At 41.1% G+C, this 20,876-nt stretch overlaps 1 protein-coding gene across 7 annotated transcripts in view; it reads right to left on the bottom strand.

Moving 5' to 3' along the window:
- Positions 1-2,265, bottom strand: part of LOC104696376 (activating transcription factor 7 interacting protein) — an 88,573-nt gene extending 86,308 nt beyond the window's left edge. For 2 of the 7 annotated variants that reach the window (XM_039571030.1, XM_039571035.1), the window contains exon 1: positions 2,036-2,265. The gene's annotated coding sequence lies outside the window, so the exon portion shown is untranslated. Of the gene's footprint in view, positions 1-449; positions 555-1,320; positions 1,443-2,035 lie in introns of all 7 variants that reach the window. The other 5 variants (XM_039571036.1, XM_039571037.1, XM_039571031.1 and 2 more) reach the window with 4 other exon arrangements.
- Positions 2,266-20,876: the final 18,611 nt, after the last annotated feature.

Raw genomic sequence — 20,876 nt, 5'->3', positions numbered from 1 at the left:
TTTGCAACTAAATTTTGCTATGATCGGTTTCAAGTTTATGCAACATCCAAAACAGTCTTGCTCAATTATTTCATACAGCAAAACACAATGCTGTTCCACATTATCAGAGAAAAAGCATCAGCTCAGCAGTGCTATAATTGGTGAAAAACTTGCAGCTGATAAAAATACCTTTTACTCAAACAATGTACTAAGTCTTCTAAACTAAGAACAATAAAAACAGAAGTATTAGCACAATGCTTCGTAGGTTATACGTACATATAAACTTCACTTACTAGTTTTAAGACATACAGACCAATAAAATAACTGCCATACTTCAGGAATAAATAGTGGATGCAATTATCACAATTCACGAATTGCATAAATGCAGTCATTAGCGAATTCATTTTATGATTGGCGTGACAGCAACCATTAGCCCCATTTCATAGATCTGAAACTGAGAAATTACCTACCCAAGATCACGTATCAAACAGCAGTGGTTTTTGTGTTTGATTTCTTCTCCTCTAAGGAATTATTAGTATCTGCAGCAACACTCTCCTTCATACCTTCCTACAGGACTGCAAAAACCAGTATTGAATTAGAAAACCACTTATTTTTTTAGATTGATAGCTGATGGTTGCGTACAGACTTAATATTTGACTTACTGATTCCAGATTTAAGCAGAGATTAAACACATTTTTCACACTTCTGTTTTTGAAAACATGAGTGTAAGTATTATGAACTGTAACAAGTGCAAGCATATACTTTAACTTCCAAAAGAGAGACAAACAGCACGCTTGTAAAATATTCTCATCTTGCACAATCAAGTTCCTTTAAACCTATCCATAATAACATCTCTTTTCTTTGTATAATTTAGAATGTCAAACATCTCTATTAACATGGCGTTACTTCTGCTGGTCAGTATGATATATGTCTAGATGCATGACATTTTTCTGTCACTGAAGGCTGCATTTTTAAGCACACTGACTGCTGCCTAGAACAGCAGAGCTGTTCACTGCTTGATTTTAAGCAAGTACTTTTCCACCAACAATGCCATCCAATTTTTCCAGTAAGTCTGTCTATGATAATGATCACAGTCATGTTACGTAAAATTATTCCAAGGTTACTGTTAAGCAACAAAATATCCTACTATCAGCATTTCCACTGAATATCCGCCAACAACTGGGAAATCCAGGAAGAGAAGGATGGATCTGCTAGAAAAACAAGCTACGCAAAGGCAAAACGATACCTGTAATAGGCCTCAAAATTAAAGTGTAAAATTCTTATCTGTGCGAAAATTCCAGTATTTTAAATATTTAAGGAAGAACAGAAATTCGAATATACCTTCTTCAGCACATGGCTTGAACTGCTTTGCCATGTTGATGTGGGCGGCCATGACACCTCGAATAGCCGCTTGGGCCTTGTTTACTGGTGGCATCACGTGAGTAAGCACAACTCGACCTTCTCTGTTCCCACACAGAAACGATTCGGTTTCCAGCGAACGGGTGTGTCCATACAGTAGAGAAATAATGCCCTGCTGCCCACCAGCGTAGGAACACGACCAACAGTTTCCCCTCGTTGCTTCCACAGCCCATGCGCTGCGACGCTCCACGCCCGCCCTGCGGATGCGGCCCTTCCCGGCAGCGCACAGCACCACCCAGGCCACGCCACCGCATTTCCGGCAGGGAGCGAGGAAACGCTCTCGAAGCGCCGGGCGCGCCCGTGTCCCACCCAAACACGCGCCGCCACCTCGCCTCGCCCTTGCGCGTCGCGCCCAGGCGGGCGCCCGGTACTACCCCGTGCGCGCCCCCGCCGGACCCACCTGTGCCCGCGCCGCCGCCGCCGCCGCCAACGCGCGAGAGCAACGGGGACGCGCACGCGCGCCACCGCCGCTGCACTGGAGCTGGGTCACGTGCTCCCATGCATGCGCGCGTACAGCGCTGCAGCTCCCCCGCGCATGCGCACTGTTGCAACCGCCGCCGCCGCGCGGAGCAGCGAGCACTGCCGCTGCCGTGCCCTGCCCGCCCGGCCCCCGCGCCCCGAGCGCGCCCCGCGGTACCTGCGCGCTCGCGTCCCGCGGCAGCTCCCGCCCCAGCGGCCGCCGCCGCCGCCGTGGATTCAAACTCGGAGCCCGCTCCGGGCGCCAACGCCGCCTCCCCGCGTCGCACGCGCCGGGCCGCTATGCAAATGAACGCCGTGTCTCCTCCCCTCTCTCGGTTGGCCCCGCCCCCTCCGTGGGCACAGGGGCCGGCAGTGGGGGGCTGCTCCGGAACCGGCCAATCGCTGGGCCGGCCATCTTGGTGGCATGCAAATAAGGCTCCGTGATATTTAAATAAGGCAGTGGCCCCGCCCCTTGGCGCACAGCCGTGCAAGGTTCGGCGCAGCAAGGCGCCGGGGCGCGCTGCGGCAGCTGCCGCTAGGGGGCGCTGTGGCGCACCGAGGGGCGGCGCCGGCAGCAGCCGGCCGGACCTTCCTTCCTCCCTTCCCTCCTGCAGCTTCCCGCCACAGCAGCTCCGGGCTGCGTGGCTGTGCAGCCTCTCTGACACCTTCGAAAGCCCGCCTGAAATCCGCCAGGCTGCATTATCAGTGACTTGCATTGTTCGCTGCTTGTCCCTTATCACTCCTCGTGTCCTGCTTTTGGGCTATGGCTGTGCCTCACCAAAGCACAGAGGTTTGGGGTCGTTTAATAACCAGCTTTGAGGTTCAAGAGTGCCAGGAAACCAAAGGGTGCCTGTTGGCTGTGCTTTTAGGTGAATCTGAGGCACACAGGTTATCCTGGGTGAGCTTCAGGTCAAAACTGCAAACGGCCATTCCTCATCCACCCTCCATTTCTACCTCAGGTGTGGGGGGAAAAAAGCACACGGCGTGCTTTGACATGAGCTAGAACTTGGTGCTCTTTGTGCCACAGCCAAAGGCAGCCCTGACCAGCAGCTGGTCTGTCCCATGAGGCATGGGTTAGGTCTAGCAGAGAGACCCATGGCTGTCTCCTCAGGTACACAAAAAGGCACAGTAGCATAGAAGGACGTGTGTCTACCTACTAACCTGGTAGTGGAGAGTCCTATTTGTTCCTTGTTAAGGCAAATAAAGTTCACATTCTTCCTATTAAAGGTGTGAAAAATGGCATATTGATTTGTTTTCTTGAAAAATAAGCTAAATATTAATAAAATTTCTGTCTGTCATGTATGAACCAGACAGACCAACAGGTTTCTCTGTGCATGTGTGTAACAAAACAGTATCTATCACACAGCCATTGTAAGAGTCCTGTCAGATGTGGTTGGTGGATTGGTTACGGGAACTTTCCTGTCTGACTATCCAGGAACTGCTCTGGCAGTCACACTGGCACCACCAAAGCTGAGACTGAAGTCCTTTCACAGTGAGCGGCTCCAGCAACCAATGGGTGCCCCACTTGACTCCCTACCCTCAGAACGCTCACAGTCAGACCAGGTTTCCTTACTGGTTTGACCCCAAGTTTCCCATAGCAGAGTCTCCGATATCTGAATCCTCAAAATAATTAAATCACGGTGCAACAACAGAATAAGAGCTCAAGCTGGTGCATTGGAGGAGGCACCCTTAACAAAGGAAGCCCTGGGCTTTTATACCCTCACTATGTGCACTATAGTCTGAGGTCTTCCAGCTGAGTTGTTGGCTCCTGCCATGTCTCAGAGTGTCCCAATCACCTGCCCAATGCCACAGGTTCCTTTGTTTTGCAAAGGGTTGCCACCAGTTCACAGCCTCTTGCCTGGGGCTCCTGCCACCCAGAGCTCAATCTGCAGCTGCACTGCAGGTACACACTGAGCTACCTGCACTGAAAGTATTCCTCAAAAGATTGAGGGGCAGTTTTTTAGGGTTCTGCCATTCCCTGTGGTTTGCCTGATCTCTCTGCTGCATGTTTCCATTGCACAGCCAAGATGGAAGAAAGAAATGTATACAAGTGCCCATAAATTGTGCAAATACATCTGCAACAGGGCTTTAAGAAGGGGTACTCGCCTGGAACTTGAACTGCTGAAATGGGAACATACATCTTCCTCAGCTGTATTTGCGACAGGCATGACAATTTCTAAGAGGAAGTGTAGCAGAAACCTGTAACCATAATGTCTTAAACTTCCATTGTCGAGCTACAGTGCAATACCGGAGTGTTTTGTCTTGAAAAAGGGATACTTGAATTTGAAGTTGAGTCTTCTGAGCTTTTGTGTACCGTCAGAAGACAAGCCATTTCAGAAGGAAAGTCCAGAACTATCCAGAAATGGACAGTTCCTATTGTTAAACTTGTAAATTCACTTCTGGTGAGCATGCATTTATATGCAGGGTCCTGGCATATAAATCCTTTGGGAGTCAATCATGAGTGAATGCTTTGTGGCTAAAAGATGTGTTTCAAGAAGACTGTATGAGTACAGCCATCTTTTTGAATAACAGTTGGTGTTACTCCAAACTTAATTTAGTATGGAAGCCATTACAGCAACGCAGTTTTGTTCAGTGCAATGCAATTAATGTAGTAAAGGGAGAGTTAAGAAAGAGAGCTGGCACCAGCCTCTTCTCTCTGGCAACCAGTGACAGGACCCGAGGGAACAGCATGAAGCGGAGTCAGGGGAGTTGTATTAATGTAGCTGTTCTAGCAAGTAAGTGCCCTGCTATGACATGTCAGATAGCAGTAGAGGTAGCAGGATTGTACCCTTAAATCTGAAGTGCACATAATATTTGAATGACAAGATTAGTAATTTGAGGAAGTGAAAATCCAGATTTTTGTCAACTACTCTTCCTATGACTAGTCATGAATTTGAAAAAGCAATAGCATCAGTTTATATTGCTCAGAATCTTTACAAGGAGAACGTTAAAATAAAAAATTTTAAAAACCACAACTTCATCATCTTGTCTCTATTTGCAAAATGTGGGGGGTTTGCTCTAAAAGGAATGTGCAAGCAAACAGTACAGTGGAGTTAAATTAAAAAGATATAAAATTTTAACGCCATGAAAAAGTAGATATCCATCTAGTTTCCTGTCTGAGGACTCTTAATGTGTTCAAGTATTTTAATGATAAACACAGAGGAAAAAAATGTATTCCTATGCACTTTACAAAAACAATGTTAGAAAAGGAATGTTTTATGTGCAACAGAGAATTTCTTCTTGATTTTCAATTCTCCGATGAACTTAAGGCTTGAAGTCTGCATACAATATTTAATTTTCTTATTTCTAGGTAGTGTTATTGGACAGCTTCAACCTATGAATGACATACCACTAGAAAGCTGATTACATGATCCTTCTCTCTGTATGTAAAATTGTGTGAGGAGTATGATATTAACACCATGAATATTTTCAAAATATTAACTCTCCCTGTATAATTTAATAATTGTTAATGGAGACACTGTAGGGTCACAGTGGGAATGATAAAAGGAAGAAAGGAAAGTGAGGCACAAAAAATGGTGCAGTTCTCAATATGAAAATGTATATTTTATATAAAGACAGCTGTTGACTTTTAATAAAAACAAAACAGGATCATAAATATTTAGCAAGAGGGAAAAAGTAGTTTTATTGATACATTTTATTTTAAAATAATAACTGAAAAATGTGTATTTAAAGAGCTCACCTTGCTAAATGGATGACACTTTTGAGCCAGTAAGATTTACATTAATTGTTTTTTGGTAAATCACTAGATTAGTAAGTATTTCTTGCATATTAATTGCCTTATAGGATGGAATGACTACAATGTATCTGAGTATAAACAATTCCTACACAGGTCAAAAGAAACACCATAATACTAGAAAGTAATTTCACTAACAGAAATATTTCTGGGAAGTAAAAAAGAAATCCTTATCTGACAACCTGATCTGTGATTTGGCAGTGTTAGGTTAATGGCTGGACTCAGTGATCATAAAAGTCTTTTCCAGCCTTAACACTTCTATGATTTCAGTCTTCAAGAATTTCACTAAGAAGGCTTAATATATCACTGATAAAGAAATTGCATGATAACTTTCTGGTGAAGAAGAACAGAAGGCTTTTAAAATTCCTTTTTCATACAAGGGCTTTTTTATTATTATTTTTTTAATACAGAAACCTTAAGTACATCTATGAAATTATGTTAAGGCATTTCAGGAATCGTTTAAATATATTAACTTCACAGTATAAGAACAAAGAGCAGAAAACATGGTGAATATAACCAAAATACTTGAGGAAATGTTACTGTAATGAATCAAAGCTAGTTAAGGCATTTGCACTTAGGTTACTTTTCACAGATTAAGTACCTTCCTGCAATGTGAATTTTGTAAAATATGCTATTATTATCTATTATCTTTAAGGCTAATAAGATGATTTGGGGAAAATTCCTAAATCTTCTCTATTCCTCTATGACTTTATGTTAGTTTTAAAAAATAAATTTTGCTAATTATGAAGTAAATATTCTCCTGCTCAGCTATTTTGTGATCAAATTTACTTGGTTGTGACTTCGGTGTAGTAACTAACTAATTTATTTGCTGAGCAAACATATTTAGTTTAAACACCTACCATTTTCCCCACTGAGTTGTCCTCTCTTACTTCGCTACTTTTCACCTCTGCCATAACAAATTAGATCTAACTTAATTTCTGGTTTTGATCAGAAAATCTTACTTTGTAGCAGCAATATTTGTATAGTTCACTGGTAAGTGCAAAGTTCAGTTAGTGCCAGGAACATGTTTTTACAGCTTGTTAAATTTGTTCTACCAAACTATCAGTATTTTGAGATACAGGCAAGTATCTGTCAATTCTTATGCTTAACATCTAGTAAAGAGTCTATCAGACTTTGAAAGAAAAAGTAATTTTAACAACATGTGACCTGATTGACAACTGGAATCTATTAAATGAAGATACTTTCCAAAAGGATCTAAAAATAAAGTCAATTCTGAGCACCAATCAGGAACATTTTTTGGAAAAAATAGCTTGTCTCCTGTTGTCTCATTTGATATGAGAAAATTGTGAAACCTAGTTGTAAAAACAGTACCTAATATACAGGATATAATCACTATAATCATTCATGTGGTGGCCATGAAATAAGCTGGTTGCCATCAAGTGTGTTGACTGAAACTTAGTTCCTGAACACAGTTCTCTTTCCATTACTTCAGGAAAATTGCTCTAGAAGTAGCCTGGTTTGGAAGATGTCTTTCTCCTTCTAAAAATGCAAAGTAATACAAAGTAGTGAGGTAAAGTAGCATTGTTATTGCAGCACAGTTTGAGGAATTAGTACTCAGTTTTAACTCCCATAATACTTCTTAGATGCAGGATGCTTTATCTTCAGATGACACAGTTTTTTGAACATGTGTCTCATAAAGTTTTATCCAATATATTTTAAGTATTTTTAGAATCTGCTAAAGAAATGAAAAGAATATTTTATATGATTCCTGCTTGGAAATATGTTTTGACCTGTTGGAAGGAATCTGTCTGAACATGTCTGGAATGTAATGCATATCGGATGTTTTCAGTAAATAAACTGATCATGTCATCTGCAAATCATCTGAAATGTGTGCGCTGACTTTTGTCTATCCTAACTTAGTCTAAATAAATGAAAAATAAATGAAAAATACTGACCTTGAATGTTGAGCAATGGAAATATTTTCTTTGAAAGAAAATGTTGTATACTGGTAAAAAGGCTTACCCTCAGGTCAAATCATTCTTCTCTCAGTTTTCTTATTCTCAGCTCTAGCCTTAGGCTTTTTTCAATGTCACACCTGCTTTAGATCTTTCTAGAAAGTGGAAGACTCACGGGTTAATTAATTGAAGTGGTAATAGATGTACCAAAAGTTTCAATAAATAATGGGTATCTGGAGGAAATTTCCAGTGAAGAATCAGATGCAAAATGATTTAGTAACAACTTAAAAAGGTAAAATACTTGGGCTTAGCACAGTGGACTTTTCAAGATGATGTTAATTACATAAGAACTGGGACTTACAGTATCTCATTATCTTGATTGTATTTTAAAAGGTCTCTTTTCTTTTTTCTTCAATCCCAGTATGATCAACTTTCTACAGACTTGCTGGAGACTTTGTAAATAAAAAATCAGCTGACAGAAGACAGGTGGAATGTAAAAAAGAGCTTGTTTGGATGTATTTACTTACAATTATCAGTTTTGTTACTTCTGTATTTCCTGCTTGGGTTGTATTTTCTCCATGATGTCTTAAAATAGAAATGAAGGGTAACTTAAACCTTACTGTATTTGTACAAACCTAAAAAAGCAATCCTATTTCCAAAAAAAAAAAACAAACAACCCAGCAAGTTGGCAATTATTTTTGCTAAAAGTCATTGTCTTCCTTTAAAGCTTCTTCTTAATTGAAGTTGTCATCTGGTGTTTTTTGGCCAGATTCTAAGTATTTTTTCATTACTTCCTTGTGTAGGGTTTTATTATGTGGTAAACAAAGATGAGTATTTCTTGTATAAATATAGCTTAGAAAATATCCAACCGTTCTTCCAATACTGAGGCATGTAACTAACCAAAACACATGATACTCACTGATACTGATTAAAGTCATAACAAATGGAGAAGTCAGCACTGCCCATTGGCAGTTACCACCCTCTTACTTATCATATGTTTAATTCCCATGACTTAGTAGAATAATTTTAGATGATTTGTCCAGAACGTTGGTGTACTTGGGGAAGTGAGAAAAGAGGGAAGGAGGGACGGCAGGTGGGAAGGCAGGGAAGGGCAGGGCAGGGCAGGGCAGGGCAGGGCAGGGCAGGGCAGGGCAGGGAAGGGAAGGGAAGGGAAGGGAAGGGAAGGGAAGGGAAGGGAAGGGAAGTAAGGAAGGAAGGACCCACTGATGAGAAAACCTACTTAGAATTTGGCTAAGAGGCTAACATGTACATATAGAAACAATCGTATCCCTCTACCACTGGAGCAGAGCCCTCTCACAGAGACATTCCCTATGATAAAGGGACCTGAAATCACAGACACTTTTGTCATTAAAATATACATTAGTCCCACATTCTCCACAAACTTCACTTACAACATGAAAAAAAATTCCCCATATCAAAGTAACACCATCATGACATTGGCAAAGGTGAACACTAAACACACACAATAAATCTCCACCACTTTTCCCTTCACCACAGTAAAAATTCCCTTCACGAGTATCGAAGCTCCCCCAAATTACTCCACTCCCTGGCAATGTCCAGTTCAAATTTTCTGCATTGCCTCTTCCAATTACTGTCACTATCTCTAATTCCTTCAGCTACCTGTTGGACAACAAAACAGACTGTGGTGGCTTAGCCTTGTTTAACAGTCAAATTCCCCACCCAGCTGATCTCTCACTCCCCCTCTTCAACAGGACCAGTTGGAAAAAATAGGGTGGACAAGCTTAGGATAGTCAAGATAGACAGCAAAATCACTTACCAGTTACTACTACTGGGAAAACAGACTTGACTTGAGGAACATTAATTTACTGCCCATTAGAATAGATTAGGGGAATGAGAAGTACAAAAATTAAACCACCATCTTTCTGCCTCCCCTATCTCAAACTAAGAAGAGCCCAAGGTTATTATTGTGTAATATATATTTCCCTTTATTCTTTGCCTTTTGATAAAAATGCTGAAACGTTAGTTCCTTTTAACACAAGCTGGTACAGGTTCTTGCTTTTTTTCTGTTATTCCACTATAGCCTTTCAAATTGGAATTTTAATGCCTTCTTGACATAGCTCATTATATAAGTCAAACTATTAATTATTAACAAAACCATCTTTTCAAATGTAGTTCATTTGTCTCAAAAGGGGGCGAACAACTTAGAAAAACTCAAAACAAAACATTATCTCATCATACTCATTATGATTTTTTCATTATGATAGGGTAGGGCCATATTTATAAAGGAGTCTTTTCTGTGGGAAAAAAATATCCCTGTTGGAGCCAGAGGAAGATAAATAGCTCATGCAAAACCCCCATAGATATATGGAAGATGTTATGCTGTCATTCACTTGAGGACATCGTTTAGTGGTTTAGTGGTGAACATGGTGGTGGTCCTGGGTTGATGGTTGGACTTGATCTTAGAGGTCTTTTCCAACCTTAACGCTTCTAGGATTCTGTGATCCAACAGCATGTTCTAAATGCTTATAACATCTTTGAGCAAATTCACTCTTTATTTTGTATTTTCACCCATCTTTCAGATTCCAATGCTACTCTTTAGAATTTATTTTGAAAGAAAACAATGTTTTACTTTAAATTGTATTATATTAATACCACTTAATGAAAACTATTAAAAAATGCAGACTTTTTTAACCAATAAACACTCATTGTGTGACCTCAGTTTATCCCAGTCTCTTGTTTCTAAAGAAAAAACATACAGAGATGTCTAGAACTTCACACCCTAACCAGAGTTTAATAGCTCACCCTTATGATGCTAGTGCTGAGCTGCCTGAAATTAGAGGAATGCATAATTTTTAATGTATCTGATAGTAACACTGTCAGATACCAAAATAAAACTTTCTGTGTGATAGATGACAGAGAAGTAAGTATTTCACAACACGTAACATACCATCCACCCAGTGTCTGATTAGCAACAGACCTGGACAACTACAAAAATAATTGTCAGAAATACCACTCGAATACTGGATACATTTTGAAAGAATTTATCTATTAAAACCTGCTTAACGAATGAAAATTATTCAATTATCTTTTCTTTCTTTACATCCTCCTCTTCACAGTCACTCTTCCACTCCTGTCCCCAAATCTTGACCTACAACAATATGAGATTGTATTGAAACCTGGTCATGAGTCATTGTCAGGGGACAAAGCTCTTAACAAAAGACATGAAACCCTCACGTAAATAGTCATCTCCTTTCAGATTACAGAGGTTTTTAGGTGCATTTCTCTCCAGTCTTCTGTGTAGTTCTGCATTTTGTACTAGTCTCATGCTAATGTCCAGCCCATTTACTTCTGAGACATGTCCACAAGGCATGTTTCTGTCTCACCTGTTCCAGCAACTCCAGGGTCTGGTATCTTTTTTGCCTTACCCTTTCCCAGTGTGTCCATAGCTTTCCACTTCTGCCAGAAACGTGAAACTGTTCAGGGCTTCTCAGCTGAGAAAAGCGCAGGTTCATTCACAGTTTTGGTGACCCAACAGCAAAACCAGTGAGGAACTACATAGCTACCAATTGGCAAACCTGTAAGCTACAGCATTGGAGCAACGGCAGAAAACCAAAATTGTTTTATATATATCTATCAAAACTGTGAGAACTGGAATTACCTACAATAATACTGAAAAGGAGGTGAAGCTACTTATGCAGGAAAGCCACCTACATGTTGCAAAGGGGTCATAGGTTTGTGCTGTTTCAGATTTTGCTTGGATGAATAATTTTCTTGTGCTTTGCAGGGTTTTTTTCCTTTTTTTTTTTAGTGGACTTGCTCCCTCTAATTTTAAAGTGGCTTCTTCAAATTACTCAAAAGTAATGTCCATTTGCAAGAAGGTTTTGGGTTTCCCTTATACCATTCTGCTTCTTGCCAAGGATTAGCACCATTGTTTTACTTATTACTTACTTGCTAGTTCACTGGTAGAGTGGTAAGAGTAGTTTTCCTGGAAAAGGAAACTAAATGCTTTTAGGGACTTATTTTCCACTCAAGATGATCCCTTCATGATGGCTCCTTTCTGGCTGTTCCCAGGCATGTGCAAGCACATGCACAAACACCCTTCAACTCTCCTAAGTACCTTTAGAGAAAACTAATTCCACCAACATATGGCGTTCATGGAAGTAAAACAGAATATGTCTGCCTGTTGGCTGAACCGTGACCACAGTGAGGTGCATGATACTGGGTTGCGCAGCCCACCTGAATGCCCAGGTTCTGCTTTGAGTGAACAAAAATATGAACAAGATGTTTTCATCGTGTTTTTCAGAGCCATGGAGTGGCCAGTGGTCCCATAACCGTGTAGGGCAACGCAGGGAATGCGGCCTGGGCTTGGTGATCCGGCCTATGGACGGAGCCCCAGCGCCCCATGGCCACGGCAGCCTCACAGCGGGACCCATTCCGTGGCAAGGCGTGAGGGATTCGGCGTTGCGTGGCAACTGGGGCTCGGGACATGAGGTGCCTCCGGAGAGTTCGGAACATGGCAGGGAGCGTGGAGGGGCGGCGGGAACCTGCCTAGAAAAGAGGCTGCAAACAGGGCAAACAGCAGGATCAAGGATCTGCTGAGGCGGAAGAGGCACAGCCAGTGTCTGTAGGAAGGTGCTGGATGTGCCCTGGTGCTGCGGGATCTGGCTCCGGGCGTCCCTGGGGATGGCTCCCGGCAGGCACAGCTCGCCCTGCCAGTCTGCTCTGTGCCCTCCTCTCCAACGCACAGACAGGGGAAGCTGAGAGACTGCTATGATGTGAAAGGGCATTACAAACCATCCCTGCCCCAATTCTGGTTCTCCTGGTGGAGACAGAGATCAGAAGCAGCCGATTAAGCGTATCACTCTCAGGCAGTGGAATTGCTCTCTAAAATCAGGTCACCAGGGTTGTACTTTCCTTTTATCAGTAGCATTAGTAATGGCCAATAAGTAAAGTACAGTTCTCTCAAACAGAATGTGTTTACAGAGACTTGCTGATATCTAGGCTTTGCATCCCAACAAAAGAGGTCACAAAGTGAGAGAGGTCCAGAGGAAGCTAATGGAGAAAGCAAGATGTCTGCATAACGATAGGTAACTTTTTTTGGTTTTCTGTCCTAGATGTTCTGAAAATTCATGCCTGGCTCATGCCAAATGGGTAGAGTGGCTAAGACAAAAAATACAGAATACAAGGGTAAATATTTATGCATGCATGTGATGTGTCCCCAGCCAAACTGGGGCACCCCAGTTACAGTTTTATGCAAGGTTCTCATACCTCCAATCACTACCACAACACTGCTGATTGCTAATCACAGTAAAACTCTGCAAAGCAACTATATTTCTGCAGCATTGTGGCTGCTTGTCTGTTGAGTCACAGACAAAACATCGGTTTTGCTATAGTTATAGGTAAGTAGGCTGAGAGAATTGGGGTTGTTCATCAAGAAAAGGCTACAGGAAGACCATACTGCAGCCTTCCAGTACCTAAAGGGGGCCTTATAGGAAAGATGGGAAAAGACTTTTAGCAGAGCCTGTTGTGATAGAACAAGGTGTAATGGTTTCAAACTGAAGGAAGGTTGATTTACATTAGATATAAGGAATCAGTATTTTACAGTGAGGGTAGAACAGGTTGCCCAGAGAGGTGGTAGGTCCCCATCCTTGGAAGCATTCAAGGTCAGGTTGTATGGGGCCCTGAGCAGCCTGATTAATTTGAAAGTGTCCTTGGTTATTGCAACAGGTTGAACTAGATGGCCTTTAAAAGTCCCTCCCAACAAAAACCATTCTGTGATTCTATGATTATATTCTCAAAGATAAACAAAAACATATACACTTTTGATCTTCTTGAGTTTTGTTCTACTCCAGGCATTAAACTTGTGTCTCTTGCATCCACAAGAGAAACCAGTTTTGAGGTTTTTCCCTTACTATCAAACTGTGTAACGGGAATTTTTTCATTGTTTTGTTAAAATCCCTACATGACAAGCTGAATTTCTGGTACTAGACCTATTCTACAGGACTTCTGTTTAGCATTTTAGAACTGCCATTTTTGTATCAACTTTCCTACTATCTGTGAAGTGGGTATATTAAGGAGCAACTGATGAGTAGCCAGGCTAGAAGCAAGTACCGAGGCAGATTCATTGCCATAGTCTAAAAGTAAATTTGTGAAGCCCCAGATGTAATGCTCCCTCACTCCCCAGTTCCTGTGCTGCAAAAAAGCACTAACTACCCCAAGTTCTTCAGCCATCAGAATTCTACTGTAAGTACAAATCACTGTGACTACGAGTTCTTTTTACGATTCATGAGCACATTTTATAGCATTTTTTAAGTGCAGAATTTTATTCCTGGTTTTTAGTTGATGTGATAAATTTCCCTGCCTTTCTGTCTCCTTCTGTATCACTATCACCAGCACCCATTGGTCAAATTATGGCCTTCTGCATTAGAAAAAATGTATACTATTCTTTATAAGATATATGGAAAAGAATAATTCCATCCGTAAAGAGACCTTACTTTACACTCACCTTGAGCTGAAATTGGAAACATGTTTAATATCAAGCATGGAACAGTAACATTTTTATAGTCAACTGTTCTATTTAAAGCACCATATTTTATTTCATATATCCAACTATTGCATGTGCCCTTGTTTGCTATTTAGCAGTGCTAAACAGTTACATATGAAGGTGAGAGTTTCCTCTGCTCCACACTTTACCATGTGTATTGATATATTGATTTGTTAATATACAATTCTGATTTTGTAAATGATGCCATAAACTTCAGGATAGTGAGACCCTGAAACCCATAAACAGGGTAGTGAGAAAGCTGGACTGTAGATCTTTACACTGTTATCTGACATTTGCACTAACAACAGAACATTTTAGGAATAAACAGGCTATGGATCCCTGACTCAAGAAGCTTCAGGCTTACTCAAAATCTTCTGTCGTTTTACATCACCCACAGCTCACATACTGCTGATGCAGTGCTGCTGCCTCCCCTCACTCTGGCACCCAAGATCACTCACGCCTGTCTGCCATGTGGTGAATCAGGAGTGGACAGAGCCATTACTCCATTAGGAGTAATGACAGGCCATGTCCATGACACACGTCTCTCAATGTGCTGTTCTTCCCAAAAGCAGATTCCCTGGCTGCAGCCTGGGATGTAACCTGTCCCTTCCCTACTGAGGGGAACTTGGCATGGGACAAAATGTAGATCTTCTCCTTTGAACTGGAGGGTTTATTGCAGCTGGCCTTCAGAAGCTGAGATGCCGGTGCTTGAGGAAAACAGGCAGCTACTGGGGGTTTCAACTAAAGCTGCCATACTGTGCACTAAGACAATTAGCAGTGATGCTCTAGTTTCTGAGCATCCTAGGCTGGGTTGCTCTACTTTACGAATTAAAAGCTGGTTTTACTGTTTGGCTGCAAAATAAATAGGTCATTGCTTAGGGACATATAACTAAAGTAACTGCCTTTCATTCATGTGAAAAGCAACGGTCATCCTTGTTTATATTAACTCATAATTTCATTGTATGTTTTGGAAATGCAAGGTTTTGTGGCCAAACACCACATTAGGGATCTTTTTATTCTGTTTCAGTTTCAAGATGGAATGTGACTTGCATGCATCTACAGTCAAGTGAGAGATGGAAATAATAAATACTAGAATTATATAGATTAAAAGTAAGATACAAAGGGGAAAACATCCTATTACAGTATCTTACAAAGATGTATTACAACAAATGTTGGATTTACTGTAAGTCCCTTCAGAAAAAATACAGGTGGGATTTACTAATTCTCAACTCTGCAATTGAAGAAAACGGCTAATTTTTGATGATGTTTTTCTGCCAGACAGATTTCATGTGCATGAATTTTTCAGTTGCCCCCAGATTCTTCTTTTTAATCGTTAAAAAAAAAAGTACAGAAAAGGTGTTTGTGTGGGAGACAAAGAAGAAACTTTCATAAAGTTAAATAATTTTCAAGCTCTTTTATGCAATGGTTGCAGTTAAATGTTCTATTGTTGGAATTGTTGAAAATATTTAAGGTTTTACAGTGCACTAACACTCATTGTGGAGTGTAAGGAATGCTTTATTTAAAGAGTAAGATAGATGTGAAGGACAAAAAGGACAAAAGTAGAGCAAAACAGTAGCTGTGATGTTTTTGGTTCCATTATTTCTGTCTTGGTTTTTCAGTTTCAGGGTGTGCCTTTATATATAATGTCTGTCTGCTTTATATGTCAGGGAAAAAAAGGAAGGGCTTGGTTGCAGGAAAAACAAAGAGAATGAGAGTTTGTGAAGGACCACTGGAGATAGGAAGTGCAATGTCAATGAAAGAAGGAAGCGAGAGCTGTAAGGGAAGCAGTCCATCAAACAGGCTCAGGAGAGTTAAGAATAAAGTGCAATGACATCATCACGGCACCCACTGAAATTACTTCCGTGTCTCTCAAACCCGAACTCTGGTGGAGTCCGTACAGGAAAGTGCTTAGCCTTCCCCTTAGCTCATATAAACACCGAGTGGTGGTGGCTAAGAAAATGATTGCATGGAAACTTCATCACTGAATGATGAGGTGTGAAATAATGATTTTTCTCCTACAGCAAGGCTAAACTACAGCTGAGAATAGAATGCAGATAAGAAGGACCTATTTGCCAATGTCCCCACAATTCTACTTCTGCGTATTTTGTAATTAAAGTAGAAATGTGTGGTTAAGTAAGTCAAGATACGCATTTACCAATTCAGGATGCCTTTGCAATGTCACCTCTGTTGTGAAATCCCACTGTTTACAACAGTTCAGTTTTAACAACACATTCCTCTGACTTCCTCTCCTGAGAGGCAAGAAAGCTAATGCAGTCTTGCACGCTGCATACTCTCCTGCATTACATTATTGCATCTGTAAGTGGAAGGTCATATATTCAAATCCCTTTCACAACTGCATGCCTGCACAGTAGTATTACAAGGTAGTATTAAATACTTACAGTAAGTCTCTCATGAGTGACTTCTGAAGAGACTTACTTTGTAAACTACCAAGCCTAGTCCGTCAATTAACTTCTAAGCCTATGTACTACTGTGCTCACCTTACCTGCATGCAATAAAATTGGGTTAATATACCTATAAAAACGTGTATCTTTGAAGTATCCAAACCAACAAAGGCTTAGCAATATTTGTGATCATTACATCACCATATATATATTCATCCATGAACAGACTTGTATGTTCCTAATTGGACCTTCAGCAGGTGTCTCACAGAGGTAATAATTATTGCATGGGTGGTTCTGTTTTATCATGGCATGCTTAAATATGTCATGCTATTGGTATGAACATCATAGACAGCTGAGGAATGTTACACAAATATGTAACATATCATTTCCACCACAGACCAATTATCACAGTACTTAACTTCTAATGTAGAAAAACTCTCATTCTGTAAGGGAAGCATGTATGAAGTGGAATGGTACTGGACATTAATGTAATTTTTCCCTTTTAAAAAAAACTTCAGGGTCTCTTTTAATCAAAGTTTTTAAAATTAAAAGCATGGAGAAAAAAATCTAGTCTTTTAACTGAAGCAAATGTGTTTTCCTTGGCAGTTTCCTGTATAGGCATGCTAGCAGGTGAGAACTGATTAACTTGAAACCCAACATAAGATCCTTAAAAATGAACAGCTCACTCTTATAAATATCCAACATCAAGAGGCAGATAAGAGACAATGTGGAATGCAAAGACCAATTGCACCCTGTCTCCTGGTTCCAGCCAGGACGGGGTTAATTTTTGCAGTAGCTGGGGAAGGGGCACGGCCAGGACCGGGCAGCTATTCTGTACCACCTCAGTCATTCCTGGGTTGCTGGGGGCAGGGAGGGGGAAGAAACTCTCTTGCTTCCAGGGGAGAAGGGGTTCCCGCTAGTCAAGCAAGCATGATGGCCAGAGCGGTGGGGTAACGCTGGTTCTGAGCTGAGGGAGTGGCATGGTGTGGCTGTGGTCAGGTCAAGCTCTGCACTCTCTTTTATACACTTTTGTTATTAGTATTATTGTTGTTGCTGTTTATTTTCTTATTTCAGCCTGTGATCTTTGCCTATTGTGCCTCCAATTCTTCTCTCCAATCCACTGCAGCACGGAGGCAGAGAGGAAAGGGGGGGGAGTGAACTAGCAGTGTGTGGTTTGGAGTTTCAGTGGGAGCACTGAATTGGGGAGTGCCATTCCTGCAACACCATGTTAATACTGGGGTATCCTACCAGTTGATCAGCGGATATAACATTTGCCTTCTGATCTTAAACAAACAGATGATAAGATATTTTTAATTCTGAGACTGCCATATTGTAGACAAGAAAAAGTGTAAGTCCATAGGAGGGCAAGATCTGTTTGAGAACTTAGAAATATAGTGATGCTATTTGTATGTGTACCTGAATCCAAGTCACTTTTTCTAGAAATATTTTTTGAGGGGCAAACCACCAGCTTCCTTTCCATATTACAAATGTAATTTGCCTATCTCCTTCCAAAGAGGTGCTTTTCTAGAATTATGTGGTGTTTTCCTTCATGTGTCTTGGTTTCAGCTGGGTTAATTTTCAGCTGTCAATTTTCTTCTTAGTAGTCAATAAGTGCTGTGTTTTGAATTAAGTATGATAACAATAATGTGGTTAAACCATGACACCGGGAAAAACAATTACACAGAAATCAATGAATGTATATGAGAGGAAAAAAACAAAGAAACAAAACCAAAACAAAAACCCAAACCTGGTTCTGGAAGGCAGTGGTAATTATAATGCCCAGGTTCTAACATCAGTGTACACCTCTTAAACTAACATGACTAACAAAGAAAGGCTTGGAAGACATTTAAAAACAGACCAATGAGCCAAACTGAACGTACCATTGCCTTAGAAGTGTTTCATCTTTTGCCTTAGAACCCACTTATTCTTTTTAAAGAAAACCAAAGGAAAACTAATGAGTCAGTAGGACTCACATAGTTTCAGGAAATGGCTTTATACCCACTGCCAGATTACATCAAGAGGAGAAGGAATGACCTCATTACATCCGAAGACCAGCAAAGAAGAGACCTTTGTAACCTTCCTGCTGGTTTCTGGCTTCCCACAGCAACACTGACAAATATATCCAAGAAGCTGGCTCTGAGTCATCTCACCTGTTTCGGTGCTGTACACGTGAGAGTCCTGCGCGACACAGGGTCACACTGAATCCATGTATGTTCCAGATAAGCCGTTCTGCTGCCTATCACTCTCCCATCTGGTATTCCTCCGCACCTGGATAAACTTCGGCATTTACTTGTGTACAGCTTTCTCCTGTTCTCAAATCATATTGACCTGATGTCAACCTCCTGTCTAAACACCAGTGCACCATGCATTACAAGTGTTTGCAGTTACAACTTGCTTACGAGGCTATGCAGAAAAGGGTACAGACCTCCTTAGAGTGGCCACACTTTTCTCTCCTTTTGTGCTTCAATATAGCCCCATCATGATCCCCCTGACAGATCCCTGTTCTTTTTATGAAGGATCCTTCAATCATTAGGCCTCACTCAAGCCAGCTGCGAGATAAGCAAGGGGTCCAGCTCATGTTTTTTTCAGCCAGCCTTATCAATTCCTCACCAACTTAGAGCAACACTGCACAATTCTGATCATTTACCACAAGGTCTGAGTGTGCAATTACAATCACAGCTGCAGATTCCTCAGATGCTCTCCAAGTGAGTATCAACTCTGTATAAGCTTGATAGTTGTGTAGAAGTGAACTGCAAGTAAAAAAAATATGTTCTTTTCAAGCACACTTCAAACTGGGAGTAAAAAATCATCAAAAAGTGATAAAGAAAAGAAAACATCATCTTTGCTGGTGCTTGGCCTAGTATTTGGGCAATAAAGATTTGTTCAGTTTTTTTTTTTATTTCCACCTGCATACCTCTATAGATAGAGGCTGTCACCTGCTGAGTAGCTGATAAAGCTCCAAGGAAGAGAGAGGGATGAAAGATAAACTTGCTAAGCTCATATCTGCATCTCAGCAAAATGGCCAGAAACCTGACAAGTGAAGAAGGTAGGTATTTCACAGCCCTCCTGTTAAGGAAACTTTCCTGTCTGACCATTCAGGAGCACTCTGGCAGTTACACTCTCACCACGAGAGACTTTAACTAATGGGACCGAGGCCCCTTTGCAGTGAGCAACTCCAGTGAGCAGAATGCCCTACACACCTCACTCTCACACAGTCAGACCTGGTTTCCTTACTGGTTCAACCTCAGGGTTCTTAAAGCTCCCAGCTCCTGCTGTGTCAGACTGTTTTGTGATCTTAAATATCAAAGTAAAAAACCCCAACAACCCAGGATCTGGAATACTGGCTGGCAGACTTACAGGTCAAAGAATTTGTTTTATTCTTTTGGTTTTTTCTGACGGAAATGGTGTTATGATAAGTCTCCTTTGACTATGGAGAATTTTAAAGAAGATAAAATTTAACCATTCTTGAACATCAGGGTTCAAACCTCCTGCCTTTTGTTTCCCCCAAGTTTTTTTTCCTGTACTGTCAGCAGAAACCTGAAGGGGACCAATTTGTGTTATTACATCTGAGGTACATATTTATTCCTGAACTATTAATTGAAGACAATCAGGAGATGAACCAATGGCGATTATCTATCAGGATGATGAGGAAATTGTCAAAACCAAAGTCTACAAAATTTCCTGACATGCTCAGGTTCTCAGCTAGCAATGCTAAATCTGAAAAGTGTTCACACAGCACCAGAGCATGACAAGTAAACATCACACTACAATTTCAAGATGTCTTTGGTTGAGATACCCTGCTAATGGAAATTCAGTGGCTCACTAACAGCATAGGAGAAACGGTGCTTAGCAGTTGAAGTCTCTTGAAAAGCTGTATGGATCTATTTTAAAATCTGGGCTAAAGTAATTACATAGGATCCAGAATTCAGAGTATAAAAACCAGATGGAAGCCATTTCCAAGACACAGTGCAATGAAATCTGTTCCCCACTGAGCACAAGCACAACCCTCAGCGGATGAGGCTGGGTAAGAGAAAGACATGGCTGAAAGGAATTCACTGATCTGATGCCTCTCCTTGACATAACTGTTGAAGAAGCCTAACTAGGTGAAGCTGGAAGAGCTGAGATGGATAGTTTTCTCCTAGGACCCCAGCTGAAACCCCTTCTTTGCAGAACAGAGCTCATCTCAGCCTCTTCATAGCTCATTTGACCCTCTTCAAATCCCTCTCTGTGTGACTTCTCTCCAGTCTGAAGCAAAGAGTCCTAACCCCTCAAATGAGAGAGGTAAAATCTGCCACATTACAAGAGGTCTCCTGACCTTTGTATATGGCTTATGTTTCCCAGGGACATTGTGTGCTTTTGATAAATGGCATTTTCTTACAAAGACACATTTTCAATGCTCCTGCAAGGGAAATATACTGTGT

This window comes from Corvus cornix, chromosome 1A (assembly GCF_000738735.6).
Source record: "Corvus cornix cornix isolate S_Up_H32 chromosome 1A, ASM73873v5, whole genome shotgun sequence".
NCBI classification, from domain to species: Eukaryota; Metazoa; Chordata; class Aves; order Passeriformes; family Corvidae; genus Corvus; species Corvus cornix.
This window is presented reverse-complemented; position numbering and strand designations above follow the sequence as displayed.